The sequence below is a fragment of the Arvicanthis niloticus genome, chromosome 19 (genome assembly GCF_011762505.2).
Source record: "Arvicanthis niloticus isolate mArvNil1 chromosome 19, mArvNil1.pat.X, whole genome shotgun sequence".
Lineage (NCBI taxonomy): Eukaryota > Metazoa > Chordata > Mammalia > Rodentia > Muridae > Arvicanthis > Arvicanthis niloticus.
In genome coordinates this window covers 8372230-8392903 of record NC_047676.1, presented here as the reverse complement: position 1 = coordinate 8392903, position 20674 = coordinate 8372230, and the positions used below count along the sequence as shown (strand labels likewise).

The following is a 20674-nucleotide window of genomic DNA, read 5'->3' as shown; positions in this document are numbered from 1 at the left end:
AACGAGACGAGTAGCGGGGGACATGTGTGGGTGTGACATTTCATAGAAATCCATTGCCATGAAGCATCTGCTGCAAAGATGGAAAGGTGTTCACTAGGTCTTGTCAAGGACCTGCAAAGGTGATCGGGTCTGACACCCTCCAAACACCATTTTTCTTTACATTCCTAGCAATGCTTTTCCTTGTGAAAATCTTTTTACTGTTTCAGAGAGAAATGATCATTTTCCTTTAATTTTTTTTTTAATTTTTAAATTGTGTGTGTGTCTGTCTGTGTGTCTGTGCCAGCGAGTATAGGTGTCTTTGGAGGCCAAAAGAAAGCAGCAGACTCCTGGAGTTAGAGATAGTTGTGAGCTGCCCTGTGGGTGTTGGGAGCTGAACCTGGGTCCCCCACAAGAGCAGTAAGTGCTGTTAGTCACAGAGCTGCCTCTCCAGCCAAAAACGATCACCTTCCCAGTGGCATTTTCGATATGCATTTGCAATACGTTGTAAGTGCCTGTCTACTTTTTTCCAAGATGTGTTCAACACACAGCAAAGGAAGCCTGTTTTCTTCCTCTTTCCCTCCAGCCCATGGCACCTTCCAAACTACAGTTTTTTTCTCTGTGGATTAACCCACTTTAGATATTTCATACAAATGGAATGAGATCTTTGGGTTGTGCTTCTTTCACTTAACATAATGTTTTAAAAACCCATCCACATTGCATTGCGTATCAATACTTCATTCTTTTTTTATGGGTGAATTATATTCCATCATATGGAATTACATACAACATTATGTTTATCTGCTGACAGACATTCAGGTTGTCCATATCTTTTGCTTGTTGTAAATAATATTGACACAAATATTCATGCATATATACACATTTATATTGATATGTGTAATATACATATGTATACATATATACATATTTATATTCATTTGTGTGTATGTGTGTGTGTGTGTGAATGTGTGTGTGTTTGCTTTTGGGGTATATAGCTAAGTGTAGACTCATAGGTCATATGGTAATTTTGTGCCTAACTTTTTGAAGACCTGCCAAGCTATTTTTTGTAGCAACTGTGCCATTTTCTGTTCCCACCCGGCAGCACACCAGGTGTACTTCTAAGGGGCCATTTGCTCTTGGGAGAGTTTCCTCCTCTGCATTCCTGCTGATAGGAAGAAAATAGAGAAACCAATTGCATTCTGGGAATGTCCTTGGCACTGACAGTTTGCTTAATGTTCTTTTTTGTTCTCTATAAAACTGGTGTTATCATTTCCTCAACTTAAGTTACACTGCAAATGTGTTTCCTGCCTTTTGTCACATCAAGGAATCAGCAGAAAATGACGGCTTTCATGCAGGATCATGGGAGAGAGTACCCATGGTTACTGATGAAGGGTCTGGACTCTGATATTCTGTGGGAGGAGGAGTCAGACCCTATGAGTACTTCTAACCCATTTGCCAGATGCCACTGTGTCGGGATGTTTTCATCTCTGGCGCTGTTTCAGGTTCAAAGTCATTATCCTTATAGAGAGCATCTTCAGTCTAGTACCAGACATCTCTTATTTACACACGAGTGATATGGGCAGTTGAGGCAGCCAGGTCCAGTGTAACATGCTGCTCAAACATGTATAATGACTTCAGACAGGCTTTATGTCTTTAGGTGTGTCAGGGTCCAAACACAGAACACCACTGTGCTCTGGTTTCCACTGGATTCAGTTTGTGTCAGCAAGAGTTAAACCTCCACCGAGGGGCCTCCCCTCATGCCAGTCATTTAGTGCATCTAAATGGTTTGATACGTGAAGATTGTTGCTCACACCACACTTGCTGCAGGTGGGCAGATCATTCCTGTGGTTAGGAGCAGTATCTGGTCATTGGTTTATAGATCTCAACTACTGCAGAAAGTTTCATGAAACTGTGAGACGGTGGAGGCCCAGAGTTAGACTAATAAATCAGAGCTAAGTAGAAAAAGTTCTAGGGCTCTGTGGACAGTCATCTATGCTGCAGAGAATCTTTAAAAGAGTATAGGAGATGTTCCCCTCAATCCCTTTTCTTATTAGTGGAGGCAGCGGCAGAAAAACATTGAGGACCTGTCAGCACCCTCCAACCCTGCTTCTGTCAGACAAAACACAGTCCCATGACGGCAGCAGAAGAGCTCATACCCCTGTAAGTCCTGGAGGAAGAAGCTCATTGGGCACACAGGTGGCCAATGAGAAGCCAATAATTGTCAAAAGATACAGATCGACTAAAATCAAAACAGAAGAGTCAGCATCTCCCAACAGGATGGACCCTCCAGGGTAGGTGAAACAAATAATCCAATCACAAAGACATGAGGGAAAGGTTACAGAGTCTGAAACACGATACTTGGTGAAATCAAAAAGAGGTAATTTATTGCCCTCATCTCCTGATGTTCCCTCAGAGGATGGAGAAGTATGAAACATGGTAAATGCTTCTTTTTTGTTGTTGTTGTTGCTTTCCAGTGCTATAGTAGAATACTTGATACTGTATGAAACTAGGGGTTTATTTAATGCACAGGTTGGGAGGTTGAAAGTTTAAGCTTGAGTGGCTTCATCCATTTGAGTTTCCATGACAATGGCTCGATGGGAGCAGGGTGGATGATCACATGGTGATCATCTATAACAATCCAATTCTCATGGGAAACTATTAACTCAAGAACATCCCTACTCCCCAAAAGGGTATAATGCAGGTGACCTAACCAAATTCAACCATGCTCTGCCTCTTCAATGTCCTACTGTGGCTGTTCAGTCTGCCACACTGAAGACTAAACTGTCAATGCTCAGATCTCCAGAGGATGCACTGAAAGCCCATCTAAGCCACAGCAACAATGGAGCAGTGTTTGCAAAGTGAATGAGTGAAGAAACTCTGTGCCACCAGACCCCACCAACCCATCCAAAGCAGCAGAGGAAGACGAATGTGAGTCAAGTCTAAACACACAAAGCATGTAAGAAATGGAAACACTTTAAACACGGAGGAAAACAAAACGCAGGAGCTATTAAAAACCAGCTAAGTGATGTAGCAGAGAAGTCAGCAGTTTGGCCATCAGGACGTCTGAGTCCCATGCTACTTGTCTTTTCACAATGACACATCCCTCAAAGAGCTGCTTTTAAATTGGTGGAGAACAGGCACTCAACAACCAGTGTTGGGGTAACTAGAAACGGTCAACAACCAGTTTTGGGGTAACTAGAAACGGAAACAACCTAGTGGAACAGCAAGACCTACAGCCGGAAAAATCCCCAGGTATGTTAGAAGTGACAAGTGAAAATGGTAAATGTGACAAGCCATAAGCAGGTGGGACGTGGTACTCACAGAGCCTCTGCTGTCTTTAGTCTGTTGCTCAGTTATACCAGCCCCCATGAAGCCCAGCCTCCAGCGTATGCATCTGAATTCTCTTCTGTGCTCTTTGGTTACAAGAGACCCAACCAACTCCCCCGCATCACTCTGAGCTTAGCTGCTTCCATTCAGTGAGTGCCTTGGAGAGATCCACATTAGCACATACAGACCTTCGTCTTCCATGCCGCTGGCTAGGATGTACAGACAACAGGATAATACCATGGAAACCCAGAGGGAGAGGGTTTCACAGCACAGCCACAGCAGAGCTCTCTGTCTAATGTAGGCATTAATTTCCTGGGCACTTTCAGGCATTTTCAGGCAAGTGAGAATGCAATTGATCCTCCTGTGTTAGGGAGTCACTGAAGGATGGGCTCCAGCGTCACTGAGCACAGAACCAACAAGGCGCAGGTAAAAGGGAGGTGATGGTCCATCTGGCTCACAAGCTCAATCTTCCTCCATCCTCCCATCCTTTCTGTCTTATCTGTCAGTCAGTCAGTCAGTCAGTCAGTCAGTCAGTCTGTCTGTCTCTCTACTTCCTATATTTCCTACTCTTTCTCTTCTTCAGAGCCCTTATTCTTGAGTCTCAGATCCCTAAATCTCAATTTATTGTACAAAGCAATTCATTTATTCCTCTCTGCTCTACCCTCGCTTAGCCGTGGTAACTTCCTCCTATGTGGTCGGTCCTTTAACATTCTCTCTGCATCCGCAGAGCATGGCCACCCAGCCTTGAGCATCGCTTTGACCCAGGTACTCTGGTGAAGATGATTCAGCCAAGGGCAAACTCTTCTCTGGGCAAAACCAATTTTCTACTGTTTTCCTATCTTCAAATTTGTAATATTTTTGAAAAAAAAAAAAAAAGAAAGAAAACCAAGTCCTCATTTAGGGCTCCGTAGCTCACTTCGTCATACTCGTCCTAACTTTTTGACTTGGGCATTAATTAATTTCTCCCTATTCATGCCTTCTCTCCTCTTTTGAATCAGCTCAGTGTGTTTCCCGCTGAGCTGTACTGAGCACTTTCTCATAGGTTTTTATGTATGACTACGCCTTAGTGTTTTCAGATAGCATAGGTTTCTGCTTATCCCTTTTCTTTTATTCATGGGGGCTTGTGCATATTTCTTTTTTTCCACTGGATGAAGTTGGAGTTTTTAATTTTGTTTTGATTTTGAGTTCATGGCTTCACGGCATGACGAACATGGGTGTTCCTGCAGCTTTTTCCTCCCCAGAGGTTTTGGCTCTGCCTGAGGACTGATGATTGTTGTTGCACATTCATGGGCCCTTGAACTGAAGGGACTGGTTTTCATTCCAGGTTGTGTGTGTGTGTGAATCTATGTGTATGTGCATTCTTATACACATAGGAGTCAGACCCTCCATATGAATTATGCTGCTTAGGGAGTCTTTCTAGAGCTTACTTTTAGGTCCACATATGAAGGACAGAGGGAGAGTCGGACACCATAAAGAGCTTTCTGCCTTTATTGTGAAATTGTACTGTTAAACTTTGTATGAAGTGTCTGTTTTCATCCTTCTTTTGTTTGAACTGCTCGGAGACTGCACTCCATCTTGAGTTGATTTTACAATCCCAGCCTTGCTCTCTCTTTTTTTGTCGTTGAATAATATTTCCCAGATTTCTGCATCTAAAAGTAATCACACACATACAGACACAGACACACACAGACACAGACATACAGACACACACACACACACACACACACACACACACACACACACATCATGATATGCCTGTGGAGGTCAAAAGGCAAACGTGCAGGAACTGGTTTTCTCTTTTAACTGAGTGGATCCTGGGAATTGAACTCAGGTCATCATGCTTGTTGACAACAAGTACTTTGTGTCTGCTGAGCCATATCACTGGCCCAGTGATAGCTCTTCCATAGGAGCAGATTGTATTTTCCTACGACTATATCACTGATGTTTCCCTGTTGCCTGTGGTGTCTAATGGGGAGCAAATTGAAATGAGAAGGTTTCTTTGTTCACAGTTTTCCTTTTAAAGGCTGGAAACTTTACTGTATTCAGTCTAGAGGGTGATCATCCTGTACCACCCACCCTCATGCTGTATAGAATACAGCTTCCTCATAGAGACTGTCTTGTTTTTAAAAGCTTTGTAAATGCTCCCCAAGTTACTTGCTGTGTTTTGTTGCTTGGGATTTTGGTGATGAATATGTTGTGCAATGCTGACGTCTTCTGTCTACAAGTTTCCTTTTTTCACATTCGGTGTGCTCGTTGTGATGGTTTGTATATGCTTGGCCCATGGAGTGGCACTATTAGAAGGTGTGGCCCTGTTGGAGTAGGTGTGTCACTGTGGGTGTGGGTTACAAGACCCTCATCCTAGCTGCCTGGAAGCCAATCTTTTCCTAGTAGCCTTCAGATGAAAATGTAGAACTCTCAACTCCTCTTGCACCATGCCTGCCTGGATGTTGCCATCTTCCTGCCTTGATGATAATGATCTGAACCTCTGAACCTGTAAGGCAGCCCCAATTATAAGAGTTGCTTTGGTCATGGTGTCTGTTCACAGCCGTAAAACCCTAACTAAGACACCCGTCTTTACGCTTTGGTCTTTCTGTGTACATTAGCTCATATTATGTTTCTCCTTGTTGACTCATTGTCCTGCTGCCAGGCTACTGCATTTCTGAACCCCCTTTATCAGGATTTTAACCTTGGATCTTCCAGATTCTATGGTGAAACACCTACTTAATTTAAAAATGTTCCACGGGATAATGTTTTTCTGGTGAGTTTGTCGTAGTGACATGCATTTAACCACTATTACCTAGGCCAGTGGTTCTCAACCTTCCTAATGCTGTGACACTTTAACACAATTCATCATGTTGTGGTGACTTCCAACCAAAAAACCGGTTTTTGTTGCTACTTTGTAACTCTAATTTTGCTATTGTTATGGGTTGTAATGTAAAGATATAACATGCAGGGGTCACGACTCAACAGGTTGAGGACCCCTATCTTAGGCAATCTTCCACAGAAGGAAGAAAGGTGCACCAGCTTCTTTCATTGCTCAACACTGATTGCCATGTTTTCCTTTCAGTTTCTTTCTGTTTTTTTTTCCTGAGATGTCGTTTTGCTGTGGACTGCTGGCTGGCCAAGAACTTGCTATGCTTACCTTCTTGGCCTGTGAACTCACAGAAATCTCCTTACTTCTGCCTCCTGAGTGATGGATTTGAAGGCTTGTACCTCCACTCCTGGCTTCAGTTCTGTTTTGAGAGTAGAACTGAGATGGCTTTTAGAAATGGCCACTTGCTGAGATGAGCAATTAAAGCATGGTCTTTTGTAGAGCCTTGTTAGCTTCCTTCAGTGAAACCCTGGAGGGTTTCTGCCACAGGCTCTGCTCTCCTGCCTCTTGCCATCTGTGGTTATTGGTTGGGGCTAGGGATGGAGGACGATGCCTGTCATAGCAGCATGTGGCTCATTACCTTCAGGAGGTTGCACTTTTGGTGCATTTTGATGACATTATATATATTTTTTCACTTTGTGCTTTTCTATTCTCCCACGTGACCTTCACTTAGTTACAGCTGCACTTACTGATCTCACATATTTGACCGTCTGTATATTAAACTTCTCTTCAAATTTTACGGAGAATTAAGTTTCTATGATTTCATATTTCTTCTTGAATGTATAAGTTTTAGGAGACGGCAAGAAATGTGGCTTGCATGGACATGTTCACACCTGAAATAAATCTCTGCATTTTTGAAATAATCTTCATGATTTCATTTGACATGTAACTCTTTAATCCTCTAGGCAATTACTGTTTATAAATGCTACACACACACACACACACACACACACACACACACACACACACCACAATAGATATATTGCATAGTACTGTCAATGCAAAAAAAACATACTTCTAAGGGAATAAGAGAGTTTATTCTGGAACCATCTTGAGTAACATTGTTGACACATTGTCTTAACATTGTGTACAACACAGTCCAGGACCACATTTTTGAATTACTCCAAATTCCCTGTTCCATCATTGAAGCAGTTTAATAACTACAAAACAAGGAAAGTCATAAGTAAAGGCCGATTTAAAATGCACTGGTGGGTACATCACAGAGGCGGGTACAGTGAGCTGAGGGAAGCTTTCCTGTAGGCTTCAGATGCTATCTGATGACAGTCTTAGCTTTTGGGTTGATGAAAGCTAGCTGTTTGCTATGGTAATACATTTCAAAAGGTCTTTATCTATTATATATTATATTATACCTATGTTGTTAAATAAGTATAGTTATGGTATATTCTGATGTGGAGGTGAGGTAGGCTAAGGCTAGCCAGAGATAAGTAATGAACCTCTGCACCTGCAGCATTCCAACCCCCTCACATGACTGTAGCCTTAATCAACCAGTCTTTGTGGACACAGCTTCTTTCCAGGAATTTTTATTTGGATCACTATCTACATATCTATATGCATATGTATATATATTCTAGCTATCTTAATATCTTGTTGAATAGCCATAGTTTTCTTCACTCTGTTTAAACTGCCCGTTTATCATGTGCTAAAATTGTAATTTTTTAGAGTATTTTATAATGGTTTTTCTTTCAGTTATTTTGATACATTTTCTTAATATTGTGTACAAGATGCTTTTTGTGTCTTCATTTTCTGAATTTCTTTGCTGTTTTGTTTGTTTCTTTGTTTTTGTTTTGTTTCATTTTGTTTTTACCATGATTTTGGATTAAGTTCAGTAAGGTCCAGGTTAAATCTTAAAAATGACATACAAATGTGAAGTAATTATTGAGATTCAGAATTATTTAAAAAGATTGAACAAGAATGTCTTTGTTTGAGGCTCACACTCAATAAAATACCATTTGGGAAATCCTTCTGTAGAATTTTAGCACCAAACGTGCTGAGTGTTCGATAAGAACACACCTATGTTGTTAAATAAGTATCAGTTTGTGTTTGTCTAAATTCTCTTAAAAGTCAGAAAGGAGATTAAGTTTAGAGTCCTTTGGGAGCACTGATTTCTCTCCCCTTGACCTGTTAGGATGGTTAATAATGCTTGAAATTTAATCCTCTGACAATCACGTGCACATCCCACTGTAACCTGTGTGCTTACGGCAAGCTGTTATGTAATACAGTTCTAGATTTGGTGCAATGGTGTTTTCACACCTACACTCCTGACCTGGTTGACAAACTCTTCAGTGTCTTATGCAGAACCAAGACAAAATGACCTTGGTATCCGTGGACAGCCTGGATGACTGTGTCCAATCCCAGTTAGTAGACTGTGGGAATCTTTTAAACCTTTCCAACCTGTGTGGATTCACGTGAACAAACAGAGTAAGAGGACCTATGGCTGAGACAGATAGCGGGGCAGGTTAATGGAGATGCCACAGAGAACTTGATATTGCTCTTCACCCATCAGACTCCCTCCTTTCCAAATGCCCCTTCTAGTTGACGGAATGTTTCTGATATTTCTCGACAAGCAACACCCAATGCTGTGGAGAGCAAATCGCTCATCCCATAGACTTATGCATGCTATTTTGATACCTGATGATTTTTAACAACATTTTTCCTGCATCTGTAATTATAACAATTCATTTTTGGTACTTAATAATATGTATTTCCCCCTCGTTTTTTCTTGACTGACTGTTTTGGGGTTGGCTCATCTTTTTTTCTTTTTTTTTTTCTTTTCAGCACTGGATTTTCTTACTTTGTTGTGTGTTTAGCTTCATTGTGTTTAGATCCCTTTCCTATTTTGCTGTTCTGGATGTTTTTCTAGTTGGCAGAGTCCATTGTTTATTTCATTGATTTCTATTTTTTGGTTAGCGCTAAAAACATTCAAAGTTAGAAAGTTCTCTTCAAGTACTTAGCATTCGATTAGTACCGAGGTTGGGAAACCAAAGGTGCGGGAGGAATATCCGTTCTGTGGCTGTAAATGAAGCCGCGGCAGAACACACCCTACCCACCTATCCACACACTGCATATGCCTCCTTCCATGCTAGTGTGGCATGCCAGATAAGAGCAAGAAGTCATCATGGCTGGCAAGCCTAACTGTGTACCATGGCAATTCACAGGGAAGGCTTCGTGCCTACCGTGATAAAGCGTTGCATAACTTCTGATATGCAGCTTTGTTGTTTTTATTTTCTAAATAATCTGCGATTATTAATGCCCCCCTAAGTTATCCAGGAAATTGCTTTTAATTTCCTATTTGCTTTTTCTTATCCATAACTTTATTGATTTCTCCCTTTTATTGTGTTTGGGCAGAGGCTGTGACCTATGGGGCTTCTGTTTTCATTTAGTTGTAGGAAGATGATCTATGCTGGTGGAAAATATGAACACTTTTTATAGCTGCCTCAAGGACATTGAAAAAGATACACATATTCTATTGTAAAGTTAATATTTGTTGACCTTATTTGTTATACACTGGGAATCTGTTTCCTTATTTGCTTATTGTTTATATAAAGATTGGAAATTTGCTATGAAACTACGCACGTGATTTTTATTGGCATCTTCTTATATTTCTTTTAGCTTTAGTTTGGATTATTTTGATACTAAGCCAGTTGTTAGCTAGGCTTTCATGCAAATATGAGGAGCACTGATTCGGAAGGTCCCTGCTCCTGGGGCTTGCTCTGTCATTGCTCTTTGGGCTCAGTTCTCTGTCCTCATGCAGCTGATCACTGGCCAGAGCAAGATGTCACTGCGGCTGCCACTGTTTGTGGTGTTGGCCTTTCTGGTGGTTAGCCCACACTGGGTATGGAGCAGCTGATCACAAATGGAGAATGACCCATTAGAACAGTCCATTTGCACACAACCCACATTGCCTGTTCATCAAACACTGTGCTTAGCAAATGCCTGGTGCTTGCTTACGTCATGAGGTTCTACCACGGTGTACTACACGATACGAGGAAAATCTCACTGAGAACTTGCCCACTTGCCAGTGTAACATCCTGTCCAATAATAAATTTACCTACTCAGTTTACTTCAGTGACACTGCCTGCATTCTGTCTTTTCTGCTGCAGTTTTGGCTATGGTTTTAATCACGTTTTATTCTGGGTCTCAACGGATTTTTCGTTTAAATATGCCATGGCAGGTTATATGTCCCTCAAATGGCCAAATATTCTCTTCATCCCACAAAGCTCCTTTTTGTAGGGGGAACGGGCATTCTTCTCATAGAGAAGTGGGGGCTAGGCTCTTTTCCCTCGAATGTTAGGTGACATGTGACTACAGAAGCAGCCATACAACATAACTTGAAGGCCATAAGAGGCAGCACGGCACTCACTGGTTCTCTTGGCTGCCTGCCCAGAAGCCCAGGCACCACAGGGCCCTTGTTGCTTTGTCCATGTCCACCCAGCCGGACAGCCACACTGATACAGCCACATCTACATAGCCACGCCCACAGAGTAGGATAGCCACGCCCATGCAACCATATCTACATAGCCACGCCCACAGAGTAGGATAGCCACGCCCATGCAACCATATCTACATAGCCACGCCCACAGAATAGGATAACCACGCCTAGACAACCATATTCACATAACCACGCCCACATACCATGCTGCTTTCTGATTCACCCATTTTGCTGCTCCCCTGGAATGTTGTTTTAGTTCTGCGGTTTACAGTCTTATGCTGTTTACTTTCTCAGCAAGCTGCTCCCAGACACCACTGTGGAAACGGTTTTTCTCGGGGGTCACCATCCTACCTCCTTGTGTCGTGCTTTCCTTTCCTTTCCTTTCCGGCAGTTGTCACATCCATTTGCTTGTGAAAGAACCTGTATTCCCGACTGCAGTACAGACCCTCTGACAGTTGAGATTTTAGCAGTGTGATTGTCGCAGAGAAAGGTGGTCCATTGCAGCGGTACCCCTGTGTTTTTAGAGGAGGTTGTCAGGCAGCGTTTGTTACATAGGTACGCACATTATCTATTTCTTGCATGATCAGACTCTTCCTATATTTTCTATTAACATTTGAGAAGACCTAGGGATCTCTGTACTTCCCTTGCAAACCTGGCATTGCCTCTCATCGCAATTTTGGAGGTCATAGTTCGCCCTCTACAGTTAGTTAGCATCGTATTTTTTTTTCCTGTAATTTATATTATGGAAGATAAACCAAATGCAGCCTTATTTCCATTTTCATTTGCAGGAACAGTTGCCCCCAATGGATGGATATAGGATTAGGCCCTTGCATATAAACATGTTTCACTTAACCCTCACATTCTCAGTTGCAGAACACAGACTTACAACCCTGCAGTTCTGTCAGCGTAACTCCAGCATGGCTTGGGTACAGCAGTACTAACTTGTAATCCCAACTATCGGGAGGCTGAGAAAAGAGGATAACAACACGGCAAAGTCATTTTGGCCAATGTAGCTGTATCAAATTAAAAAAGGGGGGGGCGTTATATATCTTCGTAGTAGAGGACTTGCTCAATATGTGAGATTTACTTGGTTGGTTTAATCTTTAATATAAAACAGTAGCAACAATGAAAACAAAGAAGGAGAGGAAGAGAAGGCTTAGAAGGTGAAAGAGAGGAAGAGCAAGAGGAGGAGGAGGAGGAAAAGGAAGAGGAGGAGAAAAAGGAAGAGGTGGTAAAGGAAGAAGAGGAGGTGGTGGAGGAAAGAGAGGAAGAGAAGGAGAAAAAGGAGGAGGAAGAGGGAGAGAAGGGGGAAGGGGGAGGAGGGGGAGGAGGGGTCTATTACACCACGTTCCTCCTCACAGTCTCCCCAAGGAGAATGTGTCTCTGTGTTCTCCACATCTAGAGTAGGTAAGTCCTCACTCTGCTCTGCCCTCTCTTCGGCAGGCACATTTGTCTTTAATTTCTCTCTTCTGCCTTCTTTCCCACATTAAGGTTCCTTAAGGTGACATTGCCACATTAAAATAACTCATGTTTATTAACCTGTTATTTTTAGACTAGCTAGCAAATTTATCTTCTTCTGTTACCCAGTTCTCCTTTGCCCCGTGATGTAACATTCACAGGTACCTGGGAGATCCGTGGTTTCTTCACACTGCATACTTCAGTCTGCCTTTACTTACTTCTCCTAACAATGATTTTTGAAATTGGCATATTTTTTCCAAATGAGAAAAACATGTTATTTTATTATTTAGTTTAAAAATTCATGTGCATGGAGTTTTGCATATTTGTTTGTGGAATCAGCCCAGCAATGGGCAGCCACGTTTAGCTTATATAGAAAAGGATGGTGGATTCTTACAGAGGAAGTTGTGTCTAAGCAGTTGACTTGAGATTTACTTGTTAACCCGAGGCATCCCCTTACCAGGTGACCCTTCCAAAGAGTCCAGAGATCAAGGCTGACAGACAAAGCAGTAGAGGTACTCTCTGATTGGTCCTCCTCTAGAGCGGTCACATGTCAGGGAGTGGTGACCCGGCTCTGGAGCTGAGGACCTCAGCCCTAAAAGTGTGGGTGTGTGAATTCTGTCAATTCTTCCAAACCTTGTCTTGGACCAGAGAGTCATCTTGGTTTGGGCTGGTGTGGCTTAGAATGGAAGCCAGATGGTACAGCGCAGGTTTTTTTTTTTTTTTTTTTTTGGTTTTTCGAGACAGGGTTTCTCTGTGTAGCCCTGGCTGTCCTGATACTCACTTTGTAGACCAGGCTGGCCTCGAACTCAGAAATCCGCCTGCCTCTGCCTCCCAAGTGCTGGGATTAAAGGTGTGTGCCACCACCGCCCGGCTCAGCGCAGGTCTTCTTAGCAGGGCGCCTGCAGAAGCGTAAGCCAGGGATGCTTCAGCAGCTAACTAAGCTTTGGTATCTGCCTTGTGGTTTTGGAACATAGGTATGCTTTTAAGTGTCTAAATAATGTACTTGAGTCCTATATACAGAATTATTAGCTTCAGTTGTCACTATTTTTGCCTCTTTGGTGATGGGTGAAGCCGCTCTTACAAATGTATGGACTCCTCTACATGTGTCTGCCCAATCAGGGTTTTTAACGAAGGACCAAGAGGCCACATAGGCCACGGAGTTTCCGGTCTCAAAGTTATGGGCTTTTGTGGCTCAATGCTCTCTTTCTTTTATCTTTCACCAATTGGAGGAGAAAACAGTCCTACCTTGTAAACCTGCAGATCGTGGAACTTGCGGTTTCTCTGAACTCCCAATTCTGCTAACAAAAATGTCCGTCTCTTCTTTTGTCCTCCCTCACTGCGCCTGCCTGTCAAATGCAGCCGTTAGCAAATATCCAATACGGTTTCGGCTTCCCCATTTCCTTTTGGGAGCCTGGAGTTCATTTGTTACACTTTCTATTCTCAATGTCATAACAGACGATAGGGTTGGCAAATGCCTTACCACTGCAGACTAGGAACTTTCTGGCCACCTGCTGCTTAGCCCCCAAGCCCAGGGACTTGTTTGTATTCCACTGTGGTGGCACCTCAGCTGCTGTTGTCAGTCTGCATTGCTCAGCCTCCCTGGACAGCCACCAGACTGTCGCTTACAGAGTGACAAAGACTGAAATCTGAGGAGATGACTGGCTGGCAGAGTGAGCAGCCCCTCTCTGGAAGTGCATGGTGGTTTCAGGTAATGACTGGAAAGGTTTCTGCTTGAAAACGGCACATGTTACATCTGCTCACATCTTATTGGCCAAAGCAAGTCACAAGGTCAAGCTCAGCTCAGTGAGTCAGTCTTTTCTCCCTTAGAAGGGAGTGGGGCTGATCTACCCCGTAGACCAGAGCCTGCCTCCGTGTCTGAGAGGACCGCGGATCATGAGGTGTATGCGAGCTGTGAGATCTGGCATTTTTCTCCATTGCAAGACACTCATTTGTGCCTGATTCACTGAGCAGGAGGTTGGGCACATGGCTTTTGCATTCTAATTTTATTTAAAATTTTAAAAATTTATTCTTGAGAATTTCATACATACATACAATGAAATACGATCACATTCACCTCCCATTTTTTCCAACTTTCCCCATATCCTTCCCTAACATCGTCTTCTCCCAGTCTTATTTATTTATTTATTTATTTATTTATGATAATCCACTAAATTCCAGTTACTGTTGCCTTTATGTGCATGAGTGTGGAGCGGTCTATCAGAGCACGAAACTTATCAGTGGCCATAATCTCAAGGAAGAATGACTCTCTGCCAACAGCTCCTCGGGAAAGGGCGGGGGTGGATCGGGGCTGGAGACCACCTCTTTCATCCATTTGGCACATGAACTACTTTAGTCAATAAAGTATGAGCAGGTATGACATGTGACTTGTAGCATCACAGGCTCCGTGAAAGATGGACTGTTCGGACGTTCCCACTATTCCCACTGAAACCCACCTGGACCATACAAATGCTGCCTGGTGGTCTGACACAGGTAGTGCTGTTTTTAAATGCTCCATTTGCAACCTTTAACTCACAGTCTCCAGACTGGCTTTTCCTTAATAGGAATTTTGATGAATTTATCCATAAGTGAAGCCAACAGGGCTGAGCATCCTGAAAGCTACCTACCTGCCCTGTATGGGCCACATACCCTGCAGGTATTTAACTGCTTCAAGCTAGTGTTTAAGGCTAGTTAGTGAACTCTGTGTCACCCAGGTTCCCATCTGCCTTAAATGGAAACCTTCTCCACATATGCTTCTATTTTGGTAAAGTACAATCAGTAGGCAGGTTGTACACAGTGTGATATTCTTTTGTCCTTGAGTGAGTGACTAAGTAGAAGGTATAGATTAAATTAAGTGACATAGATGCTTATCATATGACAGATTGGATTCTAAAGAAGCACCCAGAAAATACTATCGTACATGGGAAAAGCCATACTTGGCTGCCCTTGAGGAGAAGTCTACTTTATTTAAAGGATAATTTTTATTTATTCTTGAGAACTTCATATATGCATACATTAAAATATGAACCCATTTACCCCATTTCTGTCCACTGACTCTCCTCATATCCTCTAATATTGTTCCCTTTTCAACTCCATGTCTTTTTTGGGAGATGTGTATTTTTTTTTCTTGAGAATAAAATAATATTAAATTTTTTGAAGTATTAACAGACAGTAAAAATTAAGTACAACATGTCTCTGTGTCACACCTACAGAGCAGCTAGCCAGCTATTGTCTACTTTTCTGAACTTTCTCAACTCTTTCTCTTCAGATTTTGACAGCTGATTCTAACAGCACCTTCTCCTGGGTCCATGTTATTTGTTTCCTTGGTTTTTTTTTAGTAAGATCGTTTTTTTTTAAAATTTGAATTGTCATTTCCTGTTTTCCCTCCATATCTACATCATCAGGAATTTCTTCAGCGCTCTCAGTCTCTTTAAGAGAGCAGCGATGAGTTTGCAAACAGAGAGCCCAGGAAAGAAGCTGACAGCAGCATGTGGGCTGCAGTGTAAAGAAGCTGGTTAATTGCAGGTGTGTTCTCCGTTTAGGGGGCTTGTACCAGCTCATTCTCTGAAGTTTTGTTTAACTTTGCATCCTGCTGTTGCCTGTGTTTTCCTGATATAAAAGAAAGTGGGGTCACTGGCGAACTTTCTTCTGCCAGCAGCTGTCTGCTTGTTGGTGATTTAGTTAGGAATTAAATCTGGTATCTGTTCAGCCACTGGTGAGCTTCTGAGGTGAGTGATTCTGGGATATCTCATGAAACAAACGCTCAATGGCCTTGGCTCACTAGGTTTAAACACAAACAGATCTGAGCCCACTGAAGACTGAACCACTGCAGCAACATGGTTTGAGTAAGGGTTGGATTCCATAATGCTAACATTTAATTTTGCCCTCCACTGCATTGAACAACTGAGCGGATTCCAGCAGCAGAGAATGCCATTCTCAGTGCTGCTGAGAAGATACTTTGAGCATGTCAGTTTTCCAAAGCGAAGGTGCCTTATTTTCCCAGTTCGTTGGCAAAATGTACATTTTAGTTTCCACGTTTCTGAATCCCAGATTGTAACTATTTCCTCAAAGGTAACTGCTAGTAAGGAGCCATCTTCAGAGAAACAGCAATTGCTTGTTTGATATTTGTGGTAACTACTTACAAAGTCACAAGTCCAGCCAACTTTTTTGTATATATCAGAGTCATCCGTTAATACCCACATTTGGCCATCTCTGCTAGCTGTGAGCAGGATGGGTTTTTCATAGTTTTCTGCATTATTAGAACAGAGAGCTGGGATGTGGTCATCACGTGGCATGGTGATCTCTGTGTTAAAAACAAACCCTTGGGTTTTCTTGCTGTAGCTCCACAGTTTCATTTGCAGCTGGAGTTCATCTTCATTTCCTTGCCTTTGTTCAACAGTTGCCAACCAAGTACCAGAGCAGCTGAAGGCAGCCTTTGTTAGTTCAGTTTGGATTAGACCCTCAACATTGATGTACCCTTGCTGTATGATATCTAGATTATATAACTGTTTATCACCCTGGAGAGAATAAAACTGCAGGTGACCAGGCTTTCCATTCAAAACTAAAGCTTTGGCTCTTGCGTCAACCATCAAACCAGTCGATAAACTCCCATCTTTCACTAAGCCTTGAGTCACTGCGGATGCATCAAGAGTTGGGTGCATAACTGTTATCTTGCTATCAGAGTGAGAAGTATAGAAAAAAATCTCTCAAAGGTGAGACGGAGAGTGCTCAATGGTAGATCCTAAATGAGAGAGAAACTCCTTAGTCTCTGATCTATCTCGCTACTCTATAAGACACACTCATACCCATCACTCAGCAGATTGATGCCCCTTATTGTAAAGGCCAAATCCATAACCATGTGTTGGTGTCAGTGCAAATATGTATTATAGGTATACTTCTTGTCATCATGAAAATTTCTCCAAAGGCCGATTTTGCTGTCCATGTGACCAGGTATAATGTAATCTTCCTTTGGGTGGCAGGCTACATATGTGAGCTTGTTTTTTTTTTTTTTTTTTTTTTTTTTTTTTTTTTTTTTTTTTTTTTTTTTTGCAGATGGTAAGGTAAAATTGCATGTTTTTTCTTTTGGGAAAAAAAAAAAGGATAGGCAAGAGCCCTGGACTGCACCAACATATTCTCACTCATTTCCAAAAGCAATGCTCTTGGGGGACTCATTTATTTAATCCAAAACAAAGGTGAGCTCCTTAGCTTCTACATCCTGGCTTGGTGACTTGGGCAGTTTCACTGAAACCAGCTGAAATATAGTTGGTTCTTCTTTATGGAAGATGGAATCTTTGGCTTGGGGAGGAATAAAGAGGGCACGCAGTTTAGGTCCAACAATGAAAGTCTTTATTAAAATGCCATCAAGATAGTTTAACGGTGCCACCAAAGGAACATGAATAGAGCTGAAGATGGTTGTTGGGGTTGATGAGGATTTCAGACACCAGATTTTTGTGCCCATGCAAAATGTGTACACACTCTTCTGTGGCTGTGCTATAGATCTTTACAAAGTCTCCCGAGACACAGAAGATATACCTTTCAGAATAGTTTAAGAGTTATATATTCAAGCATAAGAGTTGTCAAGTCTATGAGGACATGGAAGATGGAGTCCCTTGAAACCCGCAGAGAACAAGGCTCTCTTGAAGTTCAGCCGGCTGCCACTGCAGGGAACCACACAGACACTCATCTACCATCTTCTCACAGACTCACAGGACGTGTTTCTAACACACATGCTCACCAAGCTTGTGCTGAGTGTCCATCTGTCTGTACCAGCTCTGTTTAGGAGCAAGGGATACATGGGGGGAGGCAACCTGACATGAGACCTTACGGGTCTTTTATGGTGCAGTGGAAGAAGACTGTTCAGTAACAAGTGTTGACTGATAAGGATGGGATGGAGATGGACAGATGAGAAAACCATCATCCCAGCAGGCAAGATCTTCCAAACCCAGAGCCATGATTTCACTGTCTTTCCCATTCCTCAGGTTTTTCCTGTAATACTTTACAGAACAGTTACCCTACCCTGTACCTCTACCAGAGAGACACAGAGTCCCCAGAGCCCAAGGCAGTATGTACTATTTCCCAACATTTTACTCCTTGACAGTTTCCTGGATGTATTGACCTTATGGGTTGCCTCCATAACAGTTGTGCCACTATTGCACATGCAGGTGCATCTTGACAGTGGACATCTAGAAAATACAATTGAGTCGACAGTAAAAGTTAACACTCACAACCGGACACGCCGAGCTCAGAGATTTGACTCTGATTCACACGCCTCATCCTTCACAGAGTCAGTGAGCTATCCTTGAGATATCCTTTCTGTAGGAACAGTAAAAGCCCATGAGAACATGTGGAAGTGTATGAAAGCACTTGGCCTGGGCTTCATACTAGTGCACCATGGCTCTTGTATGCTACTAAATAAATTCATGTACCTAGACTGGGATCAGAGTTGGAGAGTATTATCAACCTACTTGGCAAAGTGAAGGCTGTAGTGAGAGTGATGCATTGAGTCACTTGTGTATATATCTCAGTCTTCCACTTACTGTGGCTTAGAGAAGTGACTTCCTTGGTGGACACTGTGTTAAAAAAAAACACCATGTAGCTCATTTGTCTCAGATGTTTTTAAATTATGAATACAACCCACGAGAGAATAGCAGTTTGCATTCAGCTTTGTCCTGGCAGCTGATGGCAGTGAGCACGTTCATAAATCCTTTAGAAAATAGATTCCATTTTTCAAGAAGCCTCAGCTGTCAGAATCTGATTTCCTGGTTGAATGAAATGGCCTTGTTATTCAAATCCTTTGGGTATAAATTTATTTTACATGAATTTACTCAAGAAATTGATTACAATTCCCTTCCCACCTTGTGTCGTGAGTTGTATAATTGGAAGTTTAGTGAGAAGAGATCGAAATAGCTTTAAATGACTCCCCTCCCCCCAAATTTCCAGACTAGGAGACTTTGGGCTTTCTTAGCTTTTATGTCTTCGGTCTTTTAAAAACATCAATGCCCATTGGGCCTTTCATCTGTTTACTTTTCAGAAACAAACTCAAAGGGCCATGGTCGCTTGCCATTCTCGTCTCCACTACAACTGACAGTGCCAAGGCTGGGGGACAAATCTGAGGCAATGCCTCCTTTCTGTCATATGCCAGATGAATCCTGTTTGTTTCTCTCAGGGTCTGTCACTGATGGAGATACGGATAAACTCAAGTTTCAGTGTGATGGCAATGTTTCTCACTCATTCAAAATCTACCAGATCTTCATGATAGAAGAACATCCCAGGGGATTTGCTGCAAGTGTTTGGCACTGGAACACCTGGAGCCCACAGAGTGTGACCAGGGCTAAGCGCTCCATTTATAACTAAATAATGTAAGGAAAGCATTGGGAAAATTTGACCTACAAGTGAAGATTAACCTCGTGGGGCATGAAACAGGCTGAAGGGAGTGACTAGAAATAAAGATACCTGTGACCCTCCGGGAATTGGGCTGAGGTACCTGGGAGGGGATGGTTGTGTTGTGAAGGGCAGTAACAGTGTTGGTGGTTGGTTCTGTGTTGCATGGGGGTTGTGTATTACCGTACTGGTCAAAGTTCTTAAGTCCTAGCCATGGCCAACCATTTGGTCCTGGGGCCACCTGATACTCCATGTCTGTTTCACAGGTTCTTTCTATTGCCACCGCTAATCTACCAACACTTGCCATGAACAGACTAATTTGACATGGATCCAATGGGGCTGTGGACACATCCTGCCAACTGCAGCTCCAGTTCTAAGTGTTTTCTTCTCATATCCCTACTCCTTATTCTCTTCTGCTCAGGACCCTTCCATATACTGGCAGAAAGACTATTTTCTGGTTTTTATCTTTTCCTTTGGGTTTAATGCTTGATCTATTACTCCGAACATGACCATGTTCCTTTGCTGATAGGGGCTGCTGCTTTTGGCTTCCTTGGATACACACCCACCTCTCAGCCAGCAAGAGGATGTCCGAGGGCAGTGTTCTCATTGGCTATTCAGGCAGTCAGTTCTGGTGGCTGGGAACTGGACAGATCTGCTCTTCGTGTGTGTTCTTTATGCCACTCGGTGTGCCTTTCTACTTCTCAGGCATGCCCCGCCCATTTTGTGATGCTGGTGCGAGAACCTAGAGCCATATACATGTAGGACAAGTCTTCTATCATGAAGTCACCTTTCCAACCTTCTTTTTTACTTAAAAAAAAAAAAAAAAACCCATCAGGGTTTCATTAATTTACCCAGTTGACCTTAAACTTGTTACCCTCCTGACTCAGCCTTCCAGTAGCTGGTAGCCTGTATAGGCTGGCAGCATCTGGCACAGCTCCTTGGATCTTTTCTTTGCCCTTTCGTTTTCCCCACACATCCTCTTGTACATACCTTCAGCACCCCGAGCATCTGTTTCATAGACTTGCTCACACTGCATTGCTCTGTGTCTGTTAACTCACCAACTATAGTCTAAACCTATAGCTGTTTATTGAACACTCTTATTTTATTTTTTAATTTTCATTTTTAGATCGGAGACAGGGTTTCTCTGTGTAGTTCTGGCTGTCCTGGAACTCATTTTGTAGACCAGGCTGGACTTGAGTTCAGAAATCTCTCTG

General features: G+C 42.5%; 1 pseudogene; it reads right to left on the bottom strand.

Annotated features, from left to right (window-relative positions):
* Window positions 1-15286: 15286 nt before the first annotated feature.
* LOC117724041 (WD repeat-containing protein 75-like) lies at window positions 15287-20239 on the bottom strand (annotated as a pseudogene).
* Window positions 20240-20674: the final 435 nt, after the last annotated feature.